General features: G+C 44.5%; 1 protein-coding gene across 2 annotated transcripts in view; it reads left to right on the plus strand.

Annotated features, from left to right (window-relative positions):
* The first annotated feature begins 1,496 nt into the window (after positions 1-1,496).
* The window catches only part of MAPRE3 (microtubule associated protein RP/EB family member 3), a 49,697-nt gene continuing 25,542 nt past the window's right edge, over positions 1,497-25,651 (plus strand). Inside the window, exon 1 of one of the 2 annotated variants that reach the window (XM_060117732.1) lies at positions 1,497-1,670. The gene's annotated coding sequence lies outside the window, so the exon portion shown is untranslated. The remainder of the gene's footprint in view (positions 1,671-25,651) is intronic. The other variant, XM_060117731.1, reaches the window with a different exon arrangement.

Below are 25,651 nucleotides of genomic sequence, written 5' to 3' on the forward strand. Positions count from 1 at the left end.
AGAGAGATGTAATAGTATCAGTGGTACTTAAAGATTAAATATGTGCAAAGATCATAAGGAAAATATTAGTGGAGACTCTGAGGTAGTTATGTCAGAGAAAGTGAGGATGAACAAAAAAAATTTTTAACCTTTTGACTCCTTTCACTTATTTCTTTGGGGTCAAAGAAGATTCTTCTTTGAAGACTCTTTGAAGAAAATCTTTGTCTTCACTTGATCCAGTTCCATAAACACTTATTGGAACTCTACTATGTTTCATATTGGGTGCTAGATGCTGAGGGAGCAGATGAATAAGACAGAATTCCTGCCTACAAGGGGCATGTAGTCTGATTGAAGAGACACATGCAAACCAAGGACAATACTGTAAGATATGTATGGAGATATACAAAAGCAGGTATGTACAAGATGGGTACAGAGGTGACCTTACGATATCCACGGGAGTCAGGGCTGAGGGAAGGAGACCCAGAAGTAGTTTGCACAAAGAGAACCAAGCTAATGAAATCATGAAGTGGTGAGCATAGTGGAGCCCTGGGTGGAGCACTGGAGGACAAGGACAGTAGGTGTGGACAGGAAGAAGAGAGATCTAGAAGAACTGGGGAGATCCATAAAAGCTGACCTAGAACAGGGAATTCGGGAACACCAATGAACATATCAAGGAGGGAGCTAGTTATGAGAGGGTAGAATTTAAACCAGCTAGTGGGCAAGATGAAGAAACAGGCATCGTTTACAAATGCATTGGGACAGAGACAATAAGATTGATAAAAATTCGTGACGTGTATAGACGATTTTGTTAGCTCCATTTAGAGGTAAAGGTATAGACTTTCTGGCAGGAGACAAAAAGGAATGCTTAACACAGGCAGAGGAAAATTGAATTTGGGGATTAGAGTAACAGGCTGCGAATGAAAGCCATAGACCAAGAGAGGAGAGAAAACCCAGCCTTAGCTCTCTCCTGTTGCTAAAAAAGAAGAAATATTCTCCCTTTTCTCCTTTGCAGTAGCCGTGAGACAGATAAGAATCCGTCATCTAGAGGGAGGAGATATGGGGATATATGTATATGTATAGTTGGTTCACTTTGTTATAAAGCAGAAACTAACACACCATTGTAAAGCAATTATACTCCAATAAAGATGTTAAAAAAAAAAAAAAGAATTCGTCATCTGGCTACTATGGAATCAGGTGTAAATTGTTGTTCTTTCTGTGATCAGTTAGGGTGGAGGAATTGTTACCCCGTTGCTAAGGAAAAAGGAAGGGGCTGTTTCCAGTTGCCATGGTGACAAGGTAAGAGCGTTCCCTCGATACCGCCGTAAATTTATGAGGCGGTGTCCTTTCCTTGTTGCTATGGCAACTTAGAGGGACTGTTCTCGTCGTCCCCACCTCCTATCGCAGTTGCTAACACAAGGTGGAAGTAGGGGCTGTCCTTCCCTCTCCAACCAGTTGCCTTGGAGACGGCTGGTGCCCTGGCCCCGCCCCGCTCGGACTGACAGCGGTGGCCGCATCGCGCCTGCGCAGTGCTCTCTTCCCCCGCAGTGTCTGTGCGTTGAAGCCGGAGACCGCGGCGGCCTCTGTTAGGACCCTCCGCCCCAGAGCCGCCGGCCGGAGCCGCAGCCTCAGCCGCAGCGCCCCCGCCGCCTGTCCCCTCCCCCGCCGCCTCCGCCGGAGCCATCTCGCGCACTGTGAGTCCAGGCCGAGGCGACCGACGCCGTGGGGCTGAGTCAGCGGGAGGCCCGGGCCCGAGCTGGGGGAGGGGAACCGAGCTGCCCCCCTCGCCTCCCGACCCGCGCACCCGCCCCCCAACTGGGTCTCCCCCACGCCCGCCTCCCTTCCTCCATCCCTCTCTCCCGGGCTCCCCGCGGCCTCAGCCGTCAGGCCTTCCCGAGCCACTCCCCCTCCCCTTCTCTCCCCACAGACCCACCTTGGGGGTTCTTCCCCGCTGGATGCGGCGCTACCGCACCTCTGCTCTGGACAGATTTTTCCCCAAAAAACTGCCTCCCGTTCGCCCTTGTCCCTTCTCCTTACTCCTCTTGGGCCTGACATCTCCGGCCTCTCGAGTTTTCCCCAGTGATATGCCAGAAAAAGAGTGACAAGGGAGAGAGCGAGGGGAGACTGGGGGGAGGGGGGACGTTGTGCCTGCCCAACGTTGGGGCCTCAGGTTTCCTACCCACACGCTCCTGCCCCGGCTGGCGTGGGGAAGCAGGTCTGGACAGTACTAACTGGCTGCTAAGAGCTTGTGGGGCTTTCCGAGTAGATTTGCTGGGAAGCGTTCCGCCCCATCATCATGATCAGCTACTGCTTAGTGAGCACTCGCTAGTGCACGGTGGCCTTCTAGTGGGCTGAGCTCTGGCTTTGGCGGGCGCTGTGGAGAGGGACTAGAGAGAGTGGAGGGAGGGGAAGAAAAGGTTGCGTTTGGGAGCTGAAGTTCCTGCGCTTCCAGTGCGTTGTTGTGAATAAGCATCTTGCAGTACTCTTTAACATGCTTTCCCTCCCCTCCCCCGTCCCCTTCCCTCCCCCCACCCCCCACCCCCCCCGCAGTACAACATGGATATAATGGGAGGTTTGGAAACAGGCCTGATACCCGTAGCAAATGCTTACTGTTCGTATATTGAAGGGTTGTGATCTCTGATACCTGTAAATTCCAAGTGGTAACCAACTGGGCAAGAGTGAGTTTTAACATAACATGTGCAGAGTGGAGAAGGAGGAGGAGAACTGAGGTTTCTCTCTGGTGTAGGGCTGAGGCTTGCATCCCCTGTTTCCTGCAGCTGTGTCTCTGTGGGGACTGTCACCTGATAGGGGTTCTAGCATATTTGAACAATTCCCTGGGTTATGTTTGCTACCCATCCACGTGCCCGTCGTGCATTCCCTGATCTTGGAATAGAGCAGGATCCCAAACTGTTTTCTTTTTTCAGAAGAAATGGAGCTGAAGTTAGAGTTGGTGCACACAGCCAGAAGCTGTCTCTTAATAAACGTGCCTCAACTCGAGAGCTCCTAACTACTGTGTGTACCTCATTGCCAACTTCCTTTGATTCTTTTTTTTTTTTTTTTTTTTTGCTTCCAGATTTCAGTGTACTGTTAGAAAATATGTGTAAATATCACCCAGTTAAACTGTAGAAGAGGCTTTGGGTTTTTTTACTTCGGGGTGAAAAAGGCATAGATGGTTCAGTTCTAAAAATCATGGTGAAGAACCCACAAATTTGGAGTTTCTGGCTTGCAAGCGGTGAGAAATAACAATTTTGCGCCTTGACTTTGCTCAATCATGGCCTATTGGCAGCCTCCTCAGAGCCACTCCCCGCCCCCATGCCCATCAGATTAGTTTACAGTAGCAAAGACGGCTGTCGCCCTAGTTTTAAACATAGAGATGAAGTTCAGGAAAACTACTGCCCCCATGCAGCAGTGCAGTTTCTTCTGTTTCGAATGCCAGTCTGGGGTTTGGTGGGATGCACCTGCCTGCGGGGCGATGGGAACTGTGGGGCCTGAGAGTTACATTCCTTCTGTGTGGTCCCCTCTGTGTTGCATAGCTCACCGAAATACCCGAGCAGGGCAGGAGCAGACAGCTGTGCTGGAGAGCTGCTCCTCCTGGGTTGAGTGTATTTTGGGAATCAGCGATATTACTGGGGTGGAGGGTTGTGAATTAAGAAGCAAGAAACTGTGTCAAGGCTAGTTAGATCAGGAGGGTGTGAGTAAAATGTTCCCTTTACAGTTTACTGTGGGATAGGACATTTCCAGAGCATCACAGTGGTTTTTATATAGGTTAATTTGCCTTTAAAATCCATACCTGTATTTTATGAGATAATGATGGAATGCCTTTTAAACTGCTGCTGTTGGGAAACAGGACTAATACCTGTGTCTTAGACGTTGCCTATCCAGTTGTTACTGAGTGTAATTGTTAAGATCAGGGAGAGGGACATGATTTGAACCAAATTAGACCTAAATCTATGTGATCTATGTTGTAGTTTTGTAGCACTATATTTCCTTGATTCTAAGACACACCAGCAATTTACCAGCAGCTTTTAGGTAAACTCATTTAACACTACCAGATCAAAATATATATGTTGAGTCTACGGTGCCTCCTAATTTCAGGAACATTAAAATGGCCAGGAAGCGGCAAGATTTGAAGGAGGGATTTGCGTGTCTTAGAACTGAGAATGATATTTATAATATTCCTGGGTATGTGATGATCCTGAGAGTGCATGCATTGTGAGGACGGATTTCCTTAAGTCCTTTCCCTAAGCCAGCCTAATCTGTGGGGTTATGTATGTAAGATGATTGACTGCAGTTAGGCCTGGCAGTTGGCTGTTGAAGAGAGGAAAGTTCCTATGTGGGAATCCATCCCAAGGCCTTCATATGGTACCCTCCAGAAGCTGAGCCAACTAGCTGGCAGCAAACATCTTATGAGCTATACCTGAATTTAGCCAAGTAACATCTTTCAGAAGCTGAGCAGAAAATGTAATTTTTCTGAACCAAAATGCATCTGATTTGTTCACAGACATATTTGTAAAGATCCTAACGCACATGTCCTCGCCCGCATAGGATGTTAGAAGTGGAGAGGACTTCACATGGTTCAGTGTTCTCATTTCCAGATTTCAATATGAGACACCAAGAGTTAGTGACTTGCCTGAGGTCACCCAACTAATGTAGAAAGTGTGTGAAAACATTTTGTCAACTGTGTACACCATGCAAATTAATGTTGGTAGTTATTAGTGGCTGAGTCAGGATTAGGACCCAGATTGCCAGTCTAGGGCTATTCTACAATACCATGTTACCTCATCCCTCATATTTAATATTCTAGAGGTTTTAATAAAAAATAATTTAGTAGTCTGTAATTAGCCCTGTAGACAAGGGCTTGTTTTTTGTCTGATTGCAAAGCCAGGTGAAGTTGAGTGTCACACTGTCTAATTAAATATTTATTCTTGCTATCTCAAAAATATTTTTTCCCCACGCATTGCATTTCAACTTCAGGGAAGTTTTTCCTTTCTTAAATTTGCATCATCTAACGTGTAGCAAACGCGAAAGTGAGTGTTTGAAGTCTTCGCAACTTATCTGTGAGGCCACTGCTGTATTCCAGGAAGCAAGGTGGAGAGGGCTGAAAGGGGGCCGAGAGGAGGAGCAAACTGGATTATCTTCCAGCTCCCAGGATGTAACCTTCTGTGGTTCCTGGAAGCCATAGAGATTTCTAATCCCTATCCTTGAGAAAGGGAGGTGGTCTGGCCTCTGGAAGCAGACAACATATACTAAATTATTTTTTATTAAAACCCTCTAGAATATTAAATATGAGGGATGAGGTAACATGGTATTGTAGAATAGCCCTAGACTGGCAATCTGGGGTCTAATCCTGACTCAGCCACTAATAACTACCAACATTAATTTGCATGGTGTACACAGTTGACAAAATGTTTTCACATGTGGCCTTTGGTGAGTTATGGAACCTGAGTGCCAGTTTTCTCATCTGCAAGCCTGAAATGATAACCATCTGTTTTACAGGGTGGTTGGGAGGATTAAATGAAAGGAAGTATGTAGAGTACCTACTTAATAAGAGATAGCAACCATTAATTTATATTACTAAAGTATAAAATAAAAAATAATGCTTTCCAAATTTTATCATGACCTAAGTCCATCTTGGCCCCTCAATTCAGCAACCCCCATCTCCCAGCAGGCCTCTCGGTGTGTTTGACATTCACAGAGGGATTTATCCTGTGAAGACCTGGCACTTGCAGTGTTATTTCAACTGCCAAAATAGGAGTATATGAACTGCCCCTTTGTCTCCATGTATTCAGCTGACCTGGTTATCTGAAAGGCTGGCAGGGCGGGAGCAGTTGACTAGGAGAGCAGAGACTCCATGCGTTTGTGTATGTCGTGGTGGCGGTTAGTCCTCCGCTGGGGAGGCCAGTCTGGGGAGTGATCTTAATTTGAAATGGAAAAGCTGCTGAGCTCTCCCTCGTGAGTCAAGCTCGCAATGGCCTTCATTCAGTTCCTCTACTATTAGAGGTGTAGCTTTAATTGGTGACTGCTCAGATCAGCTCTGCATCTGGGAGATCTGGAGGGCCCAGGAGAGGAGCTATCTGCCTTAGGAGGGAAACCTCCTTGCTAGTGAGGAGAGGTAAAGGGAGGTCATTTGGGGTGGCAACGGTTCCAGATGGAGTCAAGGTGGAGACTGCCACATAATTAGGGAACCCGGGCAAGCCATTCAGGTGGAACACAAATGAATTTAAATTCCTAAAAATTTCATTTGGAAAGAAAATACTCATAAATAGGCATCTAAAGACTGAAAATTTAAACACAATAGTTTTAACCTCTGGGAAGTGGAATTTGAGTGTGGAGGAGTGAAAAGGACACTCAAAGGAGAACTTCTTTTTTTCATATATAATTCTGTCTGTGAATTGTTGTAAGAAGCATGTGTGCTTTTGTAATTTAATGAAGACCAATAGAGTTGGTAGTGGTTGTTTTTCAGTAAGTACATTTTGGTGAGCAAGAAGCAGTTGCCTTTACTTGGAGCCGTCAATGCTTGGGGCAGATAGGGTTAGACTGCTTCCTTCAAACAGGCCAAGCCAGTTTGCACCAAGTTTGCACCAAACCAGGCTCGTAGGTAAGGACAGGACCCTCCAAAGTGGCTGCTTCCTGGTAGCCCAGGATACTTCACTGACCTCCTACCTCACCACCTCTTCCTAATCTTTTCATTCCCTTCTTGAGAATTGTCCCTTCCTTCTCTTGAACAGTTGAAGTAATCATTGTTATTCTAAAAGCTACTTTAATTTTCAGCTATTGATGAAAATGGCATCTGACCAGATGACCTTTATGAAAATCTGTGCCCCTTACTTAGCATGAAGAGGGCTTGAAGTATAATGGCACCCAGCTGAAATGCTGACCTACTCTGTTATGGTAGCTGCATTTTAGATCAGATCGGGCTGATAGAGCACAACTTTCCCACAGTGATTTATTAACTGCTTCCCCTAGGAATCACTGATAAACGGACAAAATTATTAAGTATTATTGAGCTTTAATTTTCTCCTAAGTTGGTCAGTTGTGTTTCCTAGCCAGATGTCCTGTTTATTATAGAAAGATGACACACCTATCATTGGACACGTGCTTTGACTTGCTTAACCAAGCATTAGGATGGGTTATGATGAGTAATTCACATTCCATCACGCAGTCTGCCCTTTGGCCAAGAGTACAAATTTGTGCGACAGTTGGCCAAGGTTGGTGAGGCTTCCTGTGGCCAAGGATGGTTTTTCTCTGTGTAGAGTTGACTGGCTAATACTGGCCTAAGTCCAATATCTTGTTCTCACTAGCATCGTGCCCTACCAACTTTCCTAAACAGGTATAATGTAACATCGTTGTTTTGAGCTCTGGACACATCATTTGCCCGAAGTAAATAAAGATTTGGCCTATCTAAATGTTGTGACTCCATGTAAAATGATTTTTTCCCTGAAACTATTTCCCGTATATAGGAGATACATACCAGTTGTGTGATATGTTTAAAATAACTGAGCAAGAAGCATGGCTTCAAATTTGCCTGAGTAGTTTTGACAGTATGTATCAAAAACGTTAAAAGTAGCATACGTTTAGATCAGAGATTGCTGTTCTAGGAATACTGCGAAAATCAGAGATGTATATAAAAATACCTATACAGTGATTTTTATTAATGCAACGTTATCAATTATAATCATTATTAATAATATCAAATAGTTAAAGCAACCAAAAAGATCAATAATTAGGCGTTGGTCAGTTCACCTAGATAAAATACTGCACAGGCATCAAAAGTCTTGTAGAATATTTTTTGATATCAGAAACTTTTGATATAATCAATGAAAAAAGGATGCAAAATTGTGTGTCAAGAATGGTACCAATTTTATTTTAAAATATATGAAAAGGCACTAGAAGGGCATATGCCAAAACCATAAGTGATTATCTTTAATGAGATTACTTTTTTTTCTGAGTGCTTTTCAGTGTGTTCCAAACTTTTCTGCATTAAGCAGCTATAACTTTCATTACAAAATTTTTAAACCAGTGATATATAGTTTCCATGTAGTAGAGCAATCGCTAAGAAAATCTCAAGGTATTTAATTTTTTATTATTTTGTTTCACTGTGGTCATGATTCAAGGTAAACACTTCTCAAAGGTGTTCCTTTAGATAGTACTTCATTTCTTCTTTGAGAGAGAGCGTGCCTGGAGTATTACTGTGTGGGTGTGTGACTTAAAACCATAGTCTAAAAACTCTCAAGTCCAACCGTACAAATGAAGTAGTCTCTCTTGACTCAAATGAGATGTAAAAAAAAATTATGAAAAGAAAGTGTCTTACAATATAGTCTTCTTTGCCTCTTAACTTTTGCTGTTTAGATTTATCAGATTTCAGTAAAACCCCGTGTACCACCGGGCTCCATGTGGGTGGGCTTTTTCTCCCCATGTCTTTGCAGATTCTCTGGTGTCCTGGTTCCCCCATGTCTCAGGGGCCTTATTTGAGGCTTTCTCCCTTGTTTTGGCGGTTGTGCACCTACCTGAACTATCTGTTTTGAAAGACTCCACCCAGGCCTGCAGCAGCCTCCTTCCTCCCTTTGCCCTGGCCATACTCTGTTCTGCCATCAGCTCAGAGGCCCTTTTTCTTCCAGGCGTGGGTGGAGAAGGTTGGGTGGCCACCTGGCAGCAGAAGCCTGTGGCGGGGATGGGCTGGGCGGGTCCCTGGAACTGCTGACTGTGATGGGAGGGGCTGGCCCGGCCGCTGCTGTCCTCTCGTTCATTTTCCCATCCACGCACACACTGTGCATCATCTCAGTGGCCTGTCCAGTGGGCTGATACCTGCCCTCTACCAGTGGTGGTGTCGGCCCACCTCTGAGCACTGGGACGTAGAGCTGAGGAACCACGTGGTTTATCACACAGCTCGGCCTGTGCTGCTATATAAATGTTTTCTAAGCAGGGTCTGCCTCTTCTTCCAAGTGGTTCTGACTCCCCAGACACCTGTCCCAGACAGGGTGGAGGCCTTCCCTGCCACCTGGGATTGTTAGTGAATGTGTCTTTGGGTGTGGCTCGCTGGGGACACTCCACCACCTGGAGAGAGCGACTGGGGGAGAAGCATTCATCTTCTCTTGAGGGCGTTGTCCTGGTCACCTGGTAATTTAAATGGTGTTTCCTGCCTGGTAAGAAATGAAATCTCAGCTGCTCTGAGTCAGCAGGATCGTAGTTGAACTGCTGTGTGTTGTGCCATGTGAAAGGGGCAGGCCTTGGACACTGGATGAAATTAAATATCCCTTCCCATATGGGGAGTGTCTCACTGAAGGTTTATCTCCAGTGGTGTAACATGCACTGTGTAGCTAGACTTTTCTGCAGCACCAGACTCTTGGCAGACAGCCGTCAGCCCCCACTCCCGTCCCTGCAGATTATTGCCACTTACCAGGGTCTCTGATTTAGTCTGTGATCTGTCCTGATTTTAGATGGGTAGAGTTCACAGCTGAAAGCTCCCAGTTTGGGCATCCTATTAACACCTTTAAGTGACAGGACCACTGCTAAGTACAGAGATGTGTTATGCTGGCCCTAAAATAGCAAGGTACAGTGTTTTGAGAGTTGATAACATTTGTATTCCCCAGATAGTATAGTTTCCAGGTTTATAGGTTATTCATATAAATTTGCATATTGTCTTCTTAAGGCCTTATTCTAAGTATACTCTCAATAAGATCTCTCCAAGTCCTTTCTGTTTTGTATTCTGAGTCATTATGGGGTGTAAAAGAAATGAGATTCAACCCCTGTCCATGAGAAACTGCAGTCTGGTTTGGAAGATAAGGTGGATGTGTGGAATGATTAGCTTGCATGATGACACTGGGAGTTGATAATACATCTGTGCTGCTTTGTGGTATAAGCCATGGTCTCTGCCCTTAAGGAACTCAGCTAACATTCTGGCAAGAGAACTGGACACAAAATTATATAAATCTCTATCACACGAGGGGGTGGGAACGCCAGCAGTGATGGGAAAGGGTGCTTTGGTAACCCAGACAGAAGAGTGACCCTGAGCGTGTAAGAGCTGGGGAAGCCTTCAGAGAGGGAAGCACATCGGAGCTGGGTATGCAGGGTAGCACAGGATCCCACCCACCAGAGGACAGATGAGTAGGAGAGTTCAGGCAAAAGAAATGAAACGAACAGCATATTGTGAGTCAGTAGCACTGCAGAGTCTAAATTCAAAACGGGCTCTGAGAGGAAGATGATCATTGTGAGCTGGAGTAATCAGAAAAGACCTCACCAAGGAAGCAGACCCTGAGCTTGTCCTGAAGATGAGAAGGCTTTGAGTAGACAGGGCACCACCGAGGGCTTTCCACGAGGCAAGGTGCCGCGTCTTGGGAGGAATGACTGGCCAAGGATCATAAGTAGGTCACCTTTACCAGACTGAGGCTGTGAGAGTTTGGACAACATTGGGGACATTAGTCAGAAATTAGGAAGTTGAAGAGACAGTTTGGAGATAAGTTTTGGTTTAGGCCTGGAGAACTAAAGATGACAATTGGAGACATCCAAGTGGAGTGATCACAAAAGCCCAGAAGCTGAGGATGAGGCTGGATGGAGCTATGGGTGTGAGAGTCAACAACACAGGAGCGATGGCTTCCCTGAAAGGCGGTTTCTCCAGGGGTCTTGGGTACAGAGCACAAAGACCAGAGCCCCAAGTAGTAAGCTTTGAGAATTGTCCATAATTAGGAAAAAAGTGAAGCAATGCGGGGAAGTAGGAGGTTTCAGAGCAAGGGAAGAGAGCTTCAGTGCTGCTGGTTTAACTAGACTCAAGGATTCATCCAGAAGAAAATCATGGCAAGGGTGTCACTCCAGTAAAACACTGGAGATGGAAGCCAGATTGGGTAGCGTTAAGCAGGGAACTGGGTACAGAGAAAGTAGAGGCAATAGATAGTCACCAGAGAACGGCAACGGGGAAGGGGAGAAAAGTAGTAACCAGAAGAAGCAGCAGGATCAAACTTTTTTTGGTTACAATTCTGTTCTTTATCATCAAACATATATAACATTTTAGTAAGCATGTATTTTTTGTTTATGTAGTTTTTGTCTATTAAAGTGTGCTTCATCTACAGATTTCTCTATATCAGCATAATCCATAGGTTTGTCACTGCAAATATCCCGTTCCCTCTGTGGTATTCCATTATAGTGATACCAAAATGTGCTTAACCATCAATCTATTATTGGGCAATTAGGGTATTTCCAATATTTTGCGAGTGTAAGTATCTCTGCTCTGAACATCACTGTACAAATTACTTTTTTTTCCTTTTTGGGTTATTTCTTCAGGGGTATATCCTATAAAGCAGAGTTACTGAGGCAAATGGTACAAACAATGTTAGGTTTTTTTAAATTGAGGTATAATTGACATATAACATTATATTGGTTTCAGGTGTGCAAATCATGATTCAATATTTGTATATACTGCAAAAAGATCACCACGATAAGTCTAGTTAACGTACATCACCACACATAGTTACAATTTTTTTTGTTATGGTCTTTTAAGATCTGCTCTCTTAGCGACTTTCAAATACGTAATACAGTATCATTAACTGTAGTCACCATGCTGTACATTATATTCTCCAGGACTTATTTATTTTATAACTGGAAGTTTGTGCCTTTTGACCACGTTCACCCAGTTCCCTCACCCCCACCCCGACCTCTGGCAACCACCGATCTGTTCTCTGTGTCTATGAGTTCAGTGTTTTTAGATTTCACATATAAGCGAGATAATACAGTATTTGTCTTTCTCTGTCCAATTTACTTCTTTTAGCATAACGCCCTCAAGGTCAATCCGTGTTGTAAATGACAGGATTCCCTTCTTTTCTTTGGATGAAAATATTCCGTTCTGTATATATACCACAGTTTCTTTATCCGTTCATCCACTGATGGACACTTAGATTGTTTCCATATTGTTGTTGTTTTAATAGCCTTATTACACATTGTTCTCCATGGTGATCCAACCAACTTACAATCAGAGTAAGAGTTTAGTATTGACTTGGAATGATTTCTGAAAATAAGGAGACATGAGCATGTTTGATGGTGGAAAGGAAAAGGAGTTATTTGAGGAAAATAATCCACATACAAGAGAGAAAGCGAGCAAATAGGAATGATCTTGAGAACACCAGGGAAGGGATAACTTTGCAGGAGAGGGAAGGACTCCCTTCCTCTGAGACTGATAGGAGGAGAGTGTATAGCTCTTTCTACCCCTGACTTGCAGGGTGAAGTCCAGGGGAGATAACTGGAGTTGCTACTCATAAAAGACCTTTTCCTCAGTGAAACAGAGCCAAGGCTGCTTGCTGAGGTTGGGGGCGAGGCCCTGAAGGTCTGAATTAACCACTGTGAGAAATGAGCCTGGGCGTTTGAGAGGTGAATGAAAGTCTTGTTGTGCAAGGGTGAGGGCTGAGTTGGACCCATGCATTCCTAAGGGCTAAGTCTCTGAAGTCCTCTAGCCTGGAGAAGCAGCAGTAAGTGGGGCAGCACAAGGATGGGGGTGGCTTAGCATGCTCGGGGCAAGGGTTCTGGGGAGGCAGAGTTTGAGATGGCAGTGAAACAGCTGGCCCTAAGGTCAGAGGTGGAAGGAGGCACTGCAAATCTAAGACAGGCACTGGTTGTCAGCAGAATGAGGGGGAAAGTAATTACAGGCTCCAGTGAGCACAGAAAGGGGGGTTGGAAGGTGAGCCATGTGCCGTGAGGAGGTTTTTGACAGAGGAAGGTTTTAATTTTAAGAGGCTGTTTTTACTTGGAATTATTCACCTTTGTAGAATGTTCGGGGGTGTTTTTGTTGTTGTTTGTTGTTGTTGTTGTTGTTTCTTCCCTTAACATTTGGGCACGTATTACCAGCAACATTTTTGTAGCTAAAATCTCTGGTGTAGAGCGGTGCTTCCAGGGTGTGGCAGGATTACCTCTGAGGTTGATGGAGGAGAAATGAAGATGGAGGAGCTTCACAGAGTCCGGCTTGATAAGGGGCTTGCACCGTGAGGTGTCTTTGCTTTCAGCCATTGCTCCTGTGGTCACAGCTTGTCGCTACGGGGTGGCACCCAACCACCAGCCCTTATCCACCCACATGGTTTTAGTGTTTAAAACCTGAGCAGGCTGACCTTCCCTAGGCTCGGCAGTCATATTTTCGATGCACTGTTGTGTGGGTCTGGCTGTTTCCGACTCTGCCCGGGAGCCCTACCGAGCCATTCCTCTCTGGCCTCTGTCCGTGAAGGTTCTTCCTCCAGGCAGATACAGCCCCTTGCCAGGGACGCAGTTTTGTGAGTGGACTGTGGGTTCCGTTTCAGCCTCACTCATCCCCTCCCTGGGTGCTTTGTGCCGTGTACAAACTGTACAACTGTATAGAGCAGCTCTGTTTCTCTCTTGCCTGTTTTGAAACTTGGCCTAAGGCCCTTGCCTCCTGTGACCGGTCTCCTTCTCATGTCCTCCTAGATCATCCACTTTGACCCTGACTCTGACTGACACCCTTGGTTGTGGCCTCTATTCCACTTGCCATATTCACATTACCATCACACCGCACAACTAAAGCCCTTTACACAGCTGACCATGCATAGCCGTCACAGGGGCCAAGCAGGGAACTGAGCAAGGTGGAAACACATGGAAAGGGAGTGCCAACATCAACACAGAGACATGGAAAAGCCAGGGCCAGCGCTCTGCATACTTTCCAGAGCCTTCAGCTGAGTCTAAACCTTGCCTGGATATTTTGTAAATGGTGTTTCATTAAAGCCAGGACTAAGCAGGAGTATGGCTCCCAGCCAGTACCTACCAGGAAGGAACAAACGGCTCACCAGTGCAGGCCTCAAGCCAGGTGGGGTAGGCACTAGGGTGCATTGTTTTGCATGGAGAATTAAACGGGCCCTTTGTAAACATAGCCCCCTGCTGTTGCTCTTTTCTCTTGCCTCCTAGTCAGCCTAGGTCTGAATAATTAGCCCTTGGCCCATCAGTAGCAAAATGAGGAGGAAGACTACAACTAATAGGCTGCAGTACACTTAAGAACCTTGAACTCAGAGTTAGGAGACTTGGGCTTAGAGTTATACGAACTTGAACAAGGCACACCTCTTCCTTGATCCCCACTTTCCTTTTCTATTAAATGAGGGGTCTTTGCATATGCTGTTCCCTCTGTCTGGAGCATTCTTTCCTGGCCTTTTTAGGCCGAGTCTCCGTAACCTCACTGTGTCTTGGCCTAAATGTCATTCCCTAGGGGAAAGTGTTCTGTGACCTCCACCCTCACTCCACTCTAGGTTGGGGACCCCATGACAGGGTTTTTCAGATGGTAGATTACAACCACTAATTGGTTGTGAGACCAATTCATTGGGTTGTAACCAGCATTTTCTAAATGAAAAGACCAGGGAATTCCCTGGTGGTCCAGTCGTTAGGACTCCGTGCTTCCACTGCAGGGGGCACAGGCTCAATCCCTGGTCGGGGATCCCACAAGCCACGCGGTACAGCCAAAAAAAAAAAAAAAAAACCAAATGAAAAGACCAGAAAATATCAGAGGGCATCACTCATAGTAAGAGTAAGAATTGTTTAATGGAACTTTTGTTTTATTATCTATGTCTGTGTGTGTGTGTTTGTGTATGTATTGGATTGAATATAAAATGTATCTTTCACCAAGAGGCAGAAAGCCATGCTTTCAAAACACCCTAGTCATATATGTTTACTCTACAGCACTTAATGTGATTATAATTACGTAGTTATTTGTATGATTTTATTACTACTTACCTATTTCACTAGATAACAGGCTTCATGAATCAAGGATCAAGACTGACTGACTCATCCATATAAGACCTAGAAATTGTTGAGGCTCAACAAATAATTGCTGAACGAGTGGATTTCTTGTTGCTGTCAGTCCTTAGTTCTGTGAGGCAGTTCCTAGGAGTGACTAGATAGTGGCTGCAATAATAAACCAAAAGCCCTCACATTCGTCCCTACTGGACAAAAGTAACAGAAAGAGCGGCTCTTGGACCTCTCAGTCTCCACGTTAGCAAGGACTGGCACCGGAAACCGGGAAGGCCAAACCAGCTCCCCTGAGAGGGAGAAGGGAAGAAGAGGACAGATGCCACCACCCTATTCAGTAAGGCCGCACTTGGGCAGAGGTACCTGTCCGGTAACAGAGAGACAGGACGTTCAGAGACCAAACCCTCCACATAATCTGTGCTCACATAAAGACAAAGGCGACTTGCTTAGTGTAAGCTCTCCCAAGGGCCCATTTCCCACTCTCCTGGGTATGGGCGACCAACCCTTGACCTAGGAGTCCCCTGGGTTCCCAGGATAGACTCCAGAACTCCTATTCCTCCTGTAGCACCCTCACCCCGCCCCCCAACTTCCAGAGAACTGATCTGCTTCTTGAGGCGTCTTTCCGAACCTAGCCAGCCTCACAACAGGTAGAATCAGTACCCTGCACCTTCCCAGCCGCGACAAGCCTCTGACTGTAGCCCAGAGGACTTCCCATGGCCTGGAAGGCTCCATTAGCAAGACCCAGCCAGGCACTGCTTTGGCCCAGAGCTGTACTGGGATGTGCTAACGATCGTAACTCGAGAGGACTTTGTTTCCGAGGCCCTCTTGAGGAACACAGGCCCTGTCAGGAGTACTTAAGGAGGCCCAATTTGCTGCTTCATCTTCAAAGTTCATCATCTGAACTCAGATGGTTCTGGCAGCATCTAGCTGTTCTGTGGAAATCAGCATCTATCTGTTCTGTGGAAATTATGTTACTTCTTGCCTGGAGCCAGTGACCTCTTTGGGAGAGATGAGGGGATAATAACTAGTTGTTTTAGAGCTCCTAGAACTGTTTGGTTTTCCTGGCATTGACAACCCCTTCTAAAAGTCTCTCCCAAGAGGCTAACAATTGGCTTCCTTAGGAAGCTTTCTCAGGCACCTGAGCCGCCCTTGGTGGTTGAGGGCAGGAGGCGAGCTAAGAGACGTAACCGAGAAGCCTTTACTACAGGTTGTCCTTGAACAGCAGCCGCCTCTCACCTCTGGTCCTTTTCCCCCTGTTGGAGATTTAGGGTTTGGAAAAGGATTCTTCAGAGAGCTGCCAAGTCCTGTTATTCCTCTGAAGAACACTCTTGAGAATTTTTATATCACTTGTCTCATTCTCACCCTAATAATCAGTGAGTCCTAATTTGTATCCATACATTAGCTTTCCTATGAACTAAAAAAAAATTATTCTCAAAAATCACTATTACCTAGCCCATATTTCAGAAAAATTTTAGAGCGATGTGCGTTTAACTAACGCCTTTAGTGTAGAGTAGTCATCAAAAAAACCTTTTTTGGATAACAAATGTAAGTCAAAATTGCCTTTACAATATTTTAAAATTAAAACATTACAGAAATGCATAATGTAGAAAGTGGAAGTCTTCCATAACCTTGTCCCCCAAGGAGAAATCAGTGCCACAATTTTGTTGAATATTCCAGCTTTTTTTCTACATACATACTCTAACATATCTATTATTTCTTTCTAAAAACATGAGATCCTCCTATTTTTCACTTATAGAAAAAATGGAAAAGATCGAAAAAAGTAAACAAGGAAATTAAAGCCATTGTAATTCCACCACTCAAACAATAGTGGCATCAAGGGGCGGCCATGGTGGGCTTTAGTACTGCCCCCTTGCAGAGCCGCCCAGGTGAACCTATAGTCCAAATACAAATGTGTGCTGGTTCTGCAAACACAGTTTCAAGACTCTCTTCTGTCTCCCTCTTCCCACCAGATTAGCAGCCCCAAGCCCCTCCATTCACGAAACCTGTTGCCACCACTGTTGTTTACTACAGTGAATGCATTGCTACATTTTCTTCCAGTTTTTAATTACGTTAAGATCCTGTCCACTTACAATGTCTCCAGTAGTCATGTTCAAGAACCAGTGCAAGATACACGTGGAAGGCACTTTCCATTGTCCCGGGTAACATCATATTTGGTTTTGTCCCCAGTAGCACTATTTCCAAGACACTGAAATAACGTCAGGGAACTCTGTTTTGAATTCATCCCTGGAAGATGCTTTCACTGTGCTAGTGAAGAAGCTGAAACATAGGGCCAGTGACTTGTTTAAGCAGAATAAAACTCTGCCTCAGCTAGACTCACCTACAGATGTCGAAATGTGTCAGGATTACTCGCTGAATTGCCTAAATTCACTGAAACACTGAAGGAGTAGAAGGGACATTCCCAGGTTCTGAATTCTTCCTTCCCCAGCCTAGTTATCAGCTGCTTAGTACCCTTTAGATAGATGTGCTTCAGCCCTGAGAGAGGTTAGGATACGTGCTGCTGAAACTCTTTTCTTCCCTTTGGGGAAGGGTGTTGGCTCTTCCTCAGAGTCAGTCCGAATCCCACCTGGGCCATCCTCCCAGCTCATGAGATGTTTCACGGTATTCTAGTTCTAGGTTCTCTTCTGTACATCTCATTTCTCCATGTTCTGACAGTGTGGATCTGAGTAGGTGAAGCCATCCTCATAGAAGTAACATGGCAGAGGTAGGCTCCACCACCTCACGTCTGGCCTAGGCCAATGCCAAGGTCACAGAACAACCAGCATAACCCAGAACCATCTCCACAGAGTGGAGAACAAAGAGAGACTCTTCAGCTTAGAGAATCCAAGTGAGAGGAGATATGATCAGTCTGTGTATTAGTTTCCTATTGCTGCTATAACAGATTACCATGAACGTAGTTGCTTAGAACAATGTAAATCTATTATCTTACAGTTCTGGGGGTCTGAAATAGGTATAGTGGGCCAAACGTTGTCTCCCCAAGTCCTAATCCTCAAAACCTGTGAATATTACCTTATACGACAAAAGGTGTGATTAAGAATCTTGAAAGGGGGTGCTTACCCTGGATTATCTGGGTGGGCCCTAGATTCAGTCATAGGTATCCTTATAAGTGAGAGATGGAGGGAGTTTTGAGAGAGAAGAGGAGGAGACAGTGTGACCACAGAGGCAGAGATTGGAGTAATGTGGTCACAAGCCAAGGAATGCCTGGAGCCACCAGAAACTAGAAAAGGCAAAGAACAGATTCCCCCTAGAGCCTGCAAAGGGAGTGCAGCCCAGCTGACACCTTGATTTTGGACTTCTGACCTCCAGAACAGTGAGAGAATAAATTTCTGTTCTTTTAAGCTGTCCAATGTATGGCAATTTGCTACAGCAGCCCTAGGAAACTAATGCAGTGGGTTAAAAATCAAGGTGTTGGCAAGGCTGTGTTCCTTCTGGAGGCTCTAGGAGAAGATCCTTTCCTCGCCTTTTCCAGCTTCTAGAGGCTGCCTGCATTCCTTGGCTTGTGGCCCTGCATCACTCCGACCTTGGCTGCCATCATCGCATCTTCTCTCTTACCCCTCCCTTCCCCCTTATAAGGACCCCTGTGATTATGTTAGGGCCACCTAGATAATCCAGACTAATCTTCCCATCACAAAATCCCTCACTTAATTACATCTGCAAAGCCTCTTTTGCCACTTAAGGTAACATATTCACAGGTTCCAGGGATTAGGACGAGGACATTTTGTGGGGGCCTACGACAGTCTGCACATCCTAAAGGGTGTGGGTAAGAATGATGGATCCCTGAGTGTTCAAATTAGATGCTGCTCCCTGAAGTGAGAAAGGCAGTATCCAAGGAAATGCGTCTTTTGCACAGGTAGTAAACATGGAATGCATTACACTCACAGGTTCTTCTAGGCAGAGAATGGTAATAAATAAATAAATAAAATTTTTAAAGAGGTGGGGTATGAATGTGAGCTAGGCAAGGTGAAGTTCTCCCTTTAAGCTTTCGAGGTGATGACATGCGGCAGGGGTGTCTCCTACAGCCTTCACCTTTGGTGCTTATCAAGCAGCCTAGCTGAATGGGTCTGTAAGGGCATTTCATGCAGCCATCAGTCATAGAACTGTTGCCCTGTGGAGACACAGCCTCTTGGAGATGAGCCAAAGGATGAGTCACAAGAAGTATACATGGTACTGGGGTTAGAGGTAATGGGGCAAGTTCACTGTAATGGCTTGGGGAGTTCAGCGTACAGGGCATGTGGGAGATGTTATGGCTCCATCGTAAAAGATGGAAGTGGTTCATGGGGGTGTTGGTCAGACGGGAGAGTGAGAAGCTGAAGATCCACCGTTTGAAACATATTTCCGTCTAGAGGGGTCAGTACTCAAGAGAGAGCAACCCAGTAATAGTTGCTCTTGAAGGCAGGTGGAATTACTTGAGGCAGTCTGAACGCACAGACTGAGTGCAGAGTTCTGTGCACTCAGAACTCTGAGTGGGAACAAGCAGAGTTCCCATTCTGCTCCTACCTGTCTCTCTGACTCTGGGAAATAATTATTTCTTCCTCAGAAGTGAATAAAACTTCCTACTTGGAGAGGATGATAAGTCATTAATTATTAATGTCTATTTTCATATTTACAGATGAAAGGCATGCTGACTTCAAAGAAGTAGAGTTAGGACAGGGGGAAGAGAATTAATTCTCAACATTAAAATTATCTACTAGAAGACACTCAAGGCCTGTTTCGAAAAGGTTTTTCATGATTGAACATAAAGCTGGAGAATCTTAAAAGGAGATTTGACAACCAATAAAGGGATCAGAGAATAGTCCGTTAGGGCAGAAATGTTTGTGTTCCTAACCACTCAAACTCATTTCTAGGACAAGGCTTTAGACAAATGTGTCCTACATGCTTGTGAAACATGATGAGAAGTTATGGTGAGTGCTTTGGAACCTCGCCAGATAATTAATGGCTTAATTCTGCTTCGGCTCCTCTCTTCATAACACAAAGGTCTGAGACTCCAATTAATGAATTTCACTTTAAAAAGAAGCAGCTTATTGGATACATGCTCTAGTTTAGAGCATGAAGCTCAAGGTAGGGGACAAAAAAGAACGCATCATCCTAGGGCCACCTCTCTATAGACCACACTCCTCTCCTCTCCTAGGCAGACGGACCAGCTGGAGGCCATTGTGACACGGTGTGTCTCTTGGCTCAGTGGTCTGAGCAGCACATCAGGAAACACCCACTAAGCTCCGGAGGCCTGGGCAGCCCCTACTTGGTTGTTACCAGGGGAGAAATGGCTTGTCTCTGCTGTGAGCTGGATACTGTGCAGGATGCTTTCCACATACTGCCTCGATTAATGAGAAAAGTGATCCAAAGTCTGTAACTCAGGGGAAGGGACAATAATATCATGAACAGGATGAAAGGCAGGTTTGAATTCTGTTCTCAGCTTCCGTGTTCACTCACCATGGTAGGAAATTGAGTTCCCCTGTGCCTCTATTTATCCTTCTATGAAATGAGGTTATTACCTGTTCCCATTGCCCAACCATGACGTCAACATTGGGAATACTTTGAACTTCTCAGATGAGAGATGATATAAAACTACAAAGTGAAAAGTTGGTGTAGGAGAGGATGCTAGAAGACTGAGAATGAAATGGCCAAGTGAGAGTAAAATGTAAGGATGCCAGGATTTTCTCCTGTGCCACCATGGGGGCTTTCTGGGTCTTCATGTGCCTTGCTTGTCTTATGGAGGAGGGTGCGAATCCACACTATCATAGAAGGAGAGACAGACGAGTGTATTGGTAAGAGCAAAGACTTGGGCTCACCAGCCTACTGAGTCTCAAGGTAGGAGACAGCACAGCTAGTTTTAAGAAACTCCCAAGGTGATTCTGATGCACCAAAGTTCAAGGAACACCGTGTTCCAGACTGCTGATGGTCCTCAAAGACACTGTGTGTTTCCACACCTCTCATGCGCGCTCAGGCTGTCCCCACTCCCTTCCTTCATCACAAGCATCGTCTCCTGGCTTTTCTTACTATGATGAACTCCAGTTCTTCTCTCAAGGCCAGATCACAAAGCACCTTTTGCCCCAAACTTTCCCTAACCTTTTCAGAGAAATTAATTATTCTTGGGTACAAAAGCCTATGCAACCGTCAGAGAATGAGGTGAATCTCTGTACACTGCACGGAAAAGTAACCATGATATTTTTAAAGGGAAGAAAGTTCATAGAATATTTATATCTTCTTTAAACAATGGAACAAATATGTGTATACATAGTTTGAGTATGTATATTAAAAGATCTGAAGAATACACGTACCTGATACCAGGAAACTTTTTTATTTTATACACATCTATAGTATTTGAATTTCAATACCACTTTTTTACTTTTTCAAATTCAATAACAATTAAAGTGATTACCAAGAGAGTAATTGCTCAAATAATTACCAGGGAAGAATGGATTGACTTTATAGCCCTTGTATGTGTCATCATTCTGTGTGTCTCTCTCCGTGGTTCAGCTGTGACTCCTTGATGGCAGGGGCCTCATCCTGTTCATCTGCCTGTCACCAGTGCCCCACACTGTCCCTGACACATGGTGGATACACAGTGTGTACTTACTGAATTTAGAAGATCTAAAACAGAGTCCGGGGAGGCTTGGTGGATCAGCCCCAGGACCATACATATGAAAATTGATTTCCTGTCCTTCACCACCACCAACAACCCACACACATCCTTCCTTTATGCCAACTTCCTGTGAAGAACTGGATGTGTAGAATTGTTTAACTTCATGATTTGGGGAAATCAGAAACTGTTATTCCTTCTGTAATTAAGGGAGAAGAATAAATGAGATATGTTCATATTTATTATATTTACATCTAAAAACTACAGCAATGCTTTTTGTCCAAAAAAGGTTTTAATGTCATATTTTATGGGAAGCAGGACACTCATTCTCACTGAGTAATGTTCTCAGATTTTTTTTTTTTAATACTAACCTATCCTAGAAGTTGTGGATGGATTGTTTGAGGGGAAGAGAAAACAGATCACTCAACAAACATTAAGCACCTACTTTGCACCATGCTTTTTTTTTTTTTTTTTTTTTTTTTTTGCGGTACGCGGGCCTCTCACTGTTGTGGCCTCTCCCGTTGCGGAGCACAGGTTCTGGACGTGCAGGCTCAGCGGCCATGGCTCACGGGCCCAGCTGCTCCGCGGCATGTGGGATCTTCCCGGACCGGGGCACGAACCCGCGTCCCCTGCATCGGCAGGCGGACTCTCAACCACTGCGCCACCAGGGTAGCCCTGCACCATGCTTTAGAATTAAAAATACTAATGTAAGACACTGCCCTTGCCCTGAATTCATGTTGTAGTTTTAATACACTCTGCTCTAATCACTTGGTGCGTATGGGTGTGACTCCCTGCCCAGTGACATGGCAGGTTGAGGACCAGCTGCCGAGCCCTCTGCCCGCTTCTCAGCCTTACCAACACTGATGCTTGCTAGATTTAGGAAATAGGGCAGTTCTGGTCCTTTGTCCTACTAGTGTAGGCCCAGCTTGGTCCTGGCCACTGCTTGGGTCTGAAAGTTTTTGCTCAGCAGGAAAGCCAGAACTATAATGGACACCTTAAGAGCCATGCTCTCCTGAGTAGAGGGTGGGCTTTTCCCACAAGACAGAAGCTTATTGAGAATATTGACTTTAAGGAATGCTTCCAGGATACCTCAGGATTTGGCTAGAGCCCTAATCTTTGTAGGTGGGAGCTGTCCAACATTTCAGCATACTTTTGCATTGGCCCGCTTTGAAAGAGGTGTATTGACAATCGATCTGGCTGTTTTGACTGTTTTGTTTTGTGCCATATTCTAAGGGAAATGACACAGTTCAGGATCTAGCCTCTCGGGTCTTTAGATCTGATACTTTAATGATCAGCTCTACTTAAGGTCACTGAGCCCTGAGAAAACCAACTTATATTTATTTCAGGCACATTTGTACCAGAAAGTACATTTAATACAACAAGGGATATACTTCTTCCCTATACGGTGCCTTGAAAATCAGAAAAGCAATCAGAGCTTGCTCTGTGAGCATAAAATCAGAGCAAATAGAGTTGCAAGATGTTAATAAATGATATATCATCACACTCTGGTCAAGCTTAATTAATTCTCCCCTCTCCACTAGAAGAGGCACTGTCCTAGTGACTAGAATGCCAATGTCAACTAAACAGAGTGCCACTCCTTGGATAATGTTAAAATTGCACTAACATAGTTTTACTTTCCAGGCACTTTTTTTTTCTAGGTCCCACGATAACCACCCCTCTGTTTATTATTACCTTTACAACCAGATTCTACATAATGACATGTGACAGTTTTTCTAAGTGTGTAGCTTATTTTGCATTGATAAAGGTGCTGCCTTGTGACCTCTAGGGAGATGTATTTGTCTTGTTTACAGTATCTCCAAGTCACACTATTCCTCATGATAGGTAATCCTGTCTATACCATGTAGATACTTGTTAGCAGGGATCAGTAGACATTTTCTGTAAGGGCCAGTATTTCACACTTCGCCACCTGCACAGTCTCAGTCAAGACTATTCCGTTCTGCTGTTGTAATATGAAAGCAGCCACAGACAATATGTAAATGAGTGAGTGAGTGTGGTTGTCTTCTGATAAAACTTTGTTTACAAAAAAAAGGGAGCTCTATGCATAAAACTGATAACTAATAAGAGCCTGCTGTATAAAAAATAAAATAAAATTCAAATACTAAAAAAAGGGAGCTCTAGCTCATAATTGCTGACCCCTACTTATTAGTCATAATCACAGAGGGGGCTCGTTTTTGTCCTTTCCTGACTTTACTTCAATCCTCTTTTATCATAAATATTAATATGATGCTTAAGTCTTCAAAAGAGGTTTTTACTCTCCCCTAAGAGGACCAGGAGAGGACCAGGAATCCTTAGAGAAATGGCTTGTTCCAAAATGGAGGCAGGAGAAGTTCAAGTTGAGCCTGGAGCATCTTTTCACACCAGAAAGTAAGGAACTTCTCCAAGAATGTTGGGGATGTGTCATAAAAGACATAGGAACCAGCTGAAAGGGGCTCCCAATGGCCAATACTGGGACAGTTTGAGCATCTAAATAAATGATAGTAATGTGTTATAGCCCATTGAATAAAATAATCTGTGAGTTTATACTGATCTAAAGAGATAAATGAAAAATAAATGGAGGGGAATGATGGGGTTAATGATGGTGTTTAGGAGAAAAAAGTGGTCCTCAAACAGGTTGGAGGGCAAATCAGAATCACTTGGCGAGATTTTCCACATACCTGAGCCTCTTCCTAGAGAGGGGTGTGTGTGTGTGTGTGTGTGTGTGTGTGTGTGTGTGTGTTGGAAAAGCTCTCTTTGGGAGACACTGCTGAGCCTTCCCTGTTTGGAGACCACCAGTGTTTGAGCCATAGAGGACAATGGGAAGACAGCAGATGGGAGTATTGTATCTTGAGTCTGCTTGGCCCATTCGTGCCTGTCCATCGTGTCTATTCCTTCTATTATCCTTATCAGAGTGTTTGGTCTTCTTGGAAGCTGGTGGGTCCAAAAAGTGGAGCTCTTGCCTCTGGGGTCCTTGAGCAGCCATGAGAAATAGATGAGACATTAGGAGACTGAGGTTTCCTTAACTAGCAGAGACCACCACCTATAATGTTTCCTTTTTAAGCTCTTCACTGAGGAACAGAAAATACCTGGAAAAAAAATATCTAGTGAAGAATTAGCTCTTACTTTCCAATGAATTTTCAGGAGGGAAAAGACAAGCCCACTAGCAGACAAATTAAAGTTGTGAAGTGAGCACTTAAAACATTTCTATTCTACTGCGAACAATAGATATGTGGGACCAAAATGTATAACACATGATATGCGATCCCTGACTTCAAGGCACATATGTTTGGCAAAATATTGGGGGAAAATTAAATGACAATATAAAGGATAGATTGGTACCTTAAATGTTGTGTGGCAGGCCACATATATACTTAATCACCAAATGAATTATGTAAACTCATAAAATTCATTAAATATAGAGGGATAAGGAATTGCCAAAGGCTAGAGTGGTCAGAGAAGACAGAGTAATACAATCAGCATCTATTGGAAGGGACCTTAAGAGGTGACCTAAGAATAGAAGCTCACCTAGTCCAGCCTTCACTCTGGTTCTTGACCTCACTAGACGTCCCCAAAGGGTGTCATCCAGCTTCCAAACTTGCCATGATGGGACCTTACCCCTTTCTGGGATAGCCATGCTGCCTTTAGCTCCGCTGGAAAAATTTTTCTTCAATTGGTCAAAATCTGTCTTTTTGTACCTCCAGCACTTTGGTCACAATTACATCCCTTGTGGCCACAGAGAAGTCTAATTCTCAGTCTTCCCCGGGTAGCTCTTCAGGTCATTACAGATAGTTCTTGGGTCAGCCTGAGTTTTTCTTCCATCTCTAAACTAAACCCCCAGTTTCTCCATCAGATCCTCACATGACCTGGATTTGAGTATATTCACTGCATCCACTATCATGGTCACTCTCCTTCAAACATACCCCTGCTCGTGAATGTTATTCTAAAAGTTTGCTTCCCAGAGCTGAATTCGGTATTCCAGGTGTGGTCTGACAAGCCCAGAGGGGAGCAATACTTTTTTCATCCTAGAAGAAGGACTTTATAATCAGATATCTGGCTTCAAACCAGTTCTGTTCCTACCAGCTGTGTTACGTCAGGCAAGTTACTTAAGCTCTCTGAGTCTCAGTTTAGTTCTACTAATATCTGAGAACATACCATATCCTGGGCACCATACTGGGGATGCAGAGACTTAATCCCAGCCCTCAAGAAGTTCATAGTGAAGTGGAAGAAAAAGATATGATAAGTACTGTCTATGTTAGAAGTACACCTACACACATATTACAGAAACACCTAGAAGGCCAACCTAACTCAGCCCAGTGGAAGGGGGTGAGAATCAGGGAATTGACACGTGAGATGAATCGG

The sequence above is a fragment of the Mesoplodon densirostris genome, chromosome 14, assembly GCF_025265405.1.
Source record: "Mesoplodon densirostris isolate mMesDen1 chromosome 14, mMesDen1 primary haplotype, whole genome shotgun sequence".
Taxonomy (NCBI): Eukaryota; Metazoa; Chordata; class Mammalia; order Artiodactyla; family Ziphiidae; genus Mesoplodon; species Mesoplodon densirostris.